This window comes from Arachis hypogaea, chromosome 4, assembly GCF_003086295.3.
Source record: "Arachis hypogaea cultivar Tifrunner chromosome 4, arahy.Tifrunner.gnm2.J5K5, whole genome shotgun sequence".
Classification (NCBI taxonomy): Eukaryota; Viridiplantae; Streptophyta; class Magnoliopsida; order Fabales; family Fabaceae; genus Arachis; species Arachis hypogaea.
Window position 1 is genome coordinate 67,855,806 of NC_092039.1, and position 3,614 is coordinate 67,859,419.

Below are 3,614 nucleotides of genomic sequence, written 5' to 3' on the forward strand. Positions count from 1 at the left end.
GCTGCCATCACTGAGGTGGACCCATTCTTTAATCTCCTTGTTCTTTATTTCCTGTTTTCAAATTTCCATGCTTATGTTATCTATGTCTATGTCTGATGATCATTAGTGTCTTAGTGTCTATGCCTTAAAGTTATGAATGTCCTATGAATCCATCACCTTTCTTGAATGAAAAATGTTCTTAATTGAAAAAGAGAAGAATTGCATGAATTTTGAATTTTATAACAGATTAATTATTTTGATGTGGTGGCAATACTTTTATTTTCTGAATGTATGCTTGAACAGTGCATATGTCTTTTGAATTTGTTGTTCATGAATGTTGGATCTTGAAAGAATGATAAAAAAGGAGACATGTTACTGAGGATCTGAAAAATCATAAAAACGATTCTTGAAGCAAGAAAAAGCAGTGAATACAAAAAAAAGAGAGAAGAGAGAAAAAGAATAAAGTTGTGATCCAAGGCAAAAAGAGTGTGCTTAAGAACCTTGGACACCTCTAATTGGGGACTCTAGCAAAGCTGAGTCACAATCTGAAAAGGTTCACCCAGTTATGTGTCTGTGGCATGTATGTATCCGGTGTTAATACTGGAAGACAGAGTGCTTTGGGCCACGGCCAAGAATCATAAAGTAGCTGTGTTCAAGAATCATCATACTTAACTAGGAGAATCAATAACACTATCTGGATTTTGAGTTCCTATAGAAGCCAATCATTCTGAATTTCAAAGGATAGAGTGAGATGCCAAAACTCTTCAGAGGCAAAAAGCTAAAAGCCCCGCTCATCTAATTAATACTGATCTTCATAGATGTTTTTGGAATTCACTGCATATTCTCTTCCTTTTTATCTTATTTGATTTTCAGTTGCTTGGGGACAAGCAACAATTTAAGTTTGGTGTTGTGATGAGCGGATAATTTATACGCTTTTTGGCATTGTTTTTAGTATGTTTTTAGTATGTTTTAGTTAGTTTTTATTATATTTTTATTAATTTTTAGTTAAAATTCACTTTTCTGGACTTTACTATGAGTTTGTGTGTTTTTCTGTGATTTCAGGTATTTTCTGGCTGAAATTGAGGGACCTGAGCAAAAATATGATTCAGAGGCTGAAAAGGACTGTAGATGCTATTGGATTCTGACCTCCCTGCACTCTAAGTGAATTTTCTGGAGCTACAGAAGCCCAATTGGTGCGCTCTCAACAGCGTTGGAAAGTAGACATCCTGGACTTTCTAGCAATGTATAATAGTCCATACTTTTCCCGAGATTTGATGGCCCAAACTGGCGTTCCAAATCAGCTCAAAACTGCCCAGCGTTAAACGCCGAAACTGGCACAAGAATTGGAGTTAAACGCCCAAACTGGCACAAAAGCTGGCGTTTAACTCCAAGAAAAGTCTCTACACATGAAAGCTTCAATGCTCAGCCTAAGCACACACCAAGTGGGCCCGGAAGTGGATTTTTATGTAATTTACTCATTTCTGTAAACCCTAGGCTACTAGTTCTATACAAATAGAACCTTTTGCTATTGTATTTTCATCTTTGGATTTCTAGTTCTTAGATCAGATCTTGGTTCCTCTGGTTCCCTCTCTGGGGCCGAAGCCAATGATCACTTTTATCACTTATGTATTTTCAACGGTGGAGTTTCTACACACCATAGATTAAGGTGTGGAGCTCTACTGTACCTCGAGTATTAATGCAATTACTATTGTTCTTCTATTCAATTCAGTTTATTCTTGTTCTAAGATATTCATTTGCACCCAAGAACATGATGAATGTGATGATTATGTGACACTCATCATCATTCTCACTTATGAACGAGTGCCTGACAACCACTTCTGTTCTACAAGCAAATAAGGCTTGAATGTTTATCTCTTGGATCCCTTAATCAGAATCTTCGTGGTATAAGCTAGAATTGATGGCGGCATTCAAGAGAATCCAGAAGGTCTAAACCTTGTCTGTGGTATTCTGAGTAGGATTCAATGATTGAATGACTGTGACGAGCTTCAAACTCCTAAAGGCTGGGCATTAGTGACAGACGCAAAAGAATCAATGGATTCTACTCTAACCTGATTGAGAACCGACAGATGATTAGCCGTGCCGTGACAGGGTGCGTTGAACATTTTCACTGAGAGGACGGGATTGTAGCCACTGATAACGGTGATGCCCAACATACAGCTTTCCATGGAAAGGAGTAAGAAGGATTGGATGAAGACAGTAGGAAAGCAGAGAGACGGAAGGGACAAAGCATCTCCATTCGCTTATCTGAAGTTCTCACCAATGAATTACATAAGTATCTCTATCTTTATTTTATGCTTTATTCATATATCATCCATAACCATTTGAATATGCCTGACTAAGATTTACAAGGTGACCATAGCTTGCTTGATACCAACAATCTCCGTGGGATCGACCCTTACTCGCGTAAGGTTTATTACTTGGACGACCCAGTGCACTTGCTGGTTAGTTGTGTGAAGTTGTGATAAATAGTTGAGATTGCAATTGAGCGTACCATGTTGATGGCGCCATTGATGATCACAATTTCGCGCACCAACTCTCTTTTTAGATTCTCTTCTGTATTGCTTGGGAGAGCACTAGGAGGAGTTTCAGTGATTTTCTTACTCAGCTGACCCACTTGTGCCTCCAAGTTTCTAATGGAGGACCTTGTTTCATTCATGAAACTTAAAGTGGCCTTAGATAGATCAGAGACTATGTTTGCTAAGCTAGAGGGGCTCTGCTCAGAATTATCTGTCTGTTGCTGAGAAGATGATGGAAAAGGCTTGCTATTGATAAACCTGTTTCTTCCACCATTATTAAAGCCTTGTTGGGGCTTTTGTTGATCCTTCTATGAGAAATTTGGATGATTTCTCCATGAGAGATTATAGGTTATTCCATAGGTTTCACCCATGTAATTCACGTCTACCATTGTAGGGTTCTCAAGATCATAAGCTTCTTCTTTAGAAGATGTTTCTTTAGTACTGTTGGATGCGTTTTGCAATCCATTCAGACTCTGAGAAATCATATTGACTTGTTGAGTCAACATTTTATTCTGAGCCAATATGGCATTCAGAGCATCAATTTCAAGAACTCCCTTCCTCTGAGGCGTCCCATTACTCACAGGATTCCTCTCAGAGGTGTACATGAATTGGTTATTTGCAACCATGTCAATAAGTTCTTGAGCTTCTGTAGGCATTTTCTTTAGCTAAATGGATCCACCTGCAGAGTGGTCCAGTGACATCTTAGAGAACTCAGATAGACCATCATAGACTATATCCAAAATAGTCCACTCTGAAAGCATGTCAGAAGGACACTTTTTGGTTAACTGCTTGTATCTTTCCCAAGCTTCATAGAGGGATTCACCATCTTTTTGCCTGAAGGTCTGAACATCCACTCTAAAGTTGCTCAGCTTTTGAAGAGGAAAGAACTTGGCCAAGAAGGCCGTGACCAGCTTATCCCAAGAGTCCAGGCTATCTTTAGGTTGTGAGTCCAACCATGTTCTAGCTCTGTCTCTTACAGCAAAAGGGAAAAGCATGAGCCTGTAGACTTCAGGATCTACTCCATTAGTCTTAACAGTATCACAGATCTGCAAGAACTCAGTTAAAAACTGATAGGGATCTTCTGATGGAAGTCCATGA

At 39.0% G+C, this 3,614-nt stretch overlaps 1 non-coding gene across 1 annotated transcript; it reads left to right on the forward strand.

Annotated features, from left to right (window-relative positions):
- Window positions 1-3,272: 3,272 nt before the first annotated feature.
- LOC112798487 (small nucleolar RNA R71) lies at window positions 3,273-3,379 on the forward strand. The gene has a single exon (XR_003200097.1). It is a non-coding gene; the product is annotated as a small nucleolar RNA R71 (small nucleolar RNA).
- The last annotated feature ends 235 nt before the right edge of the window (window positions 3,380-3,614 follow it).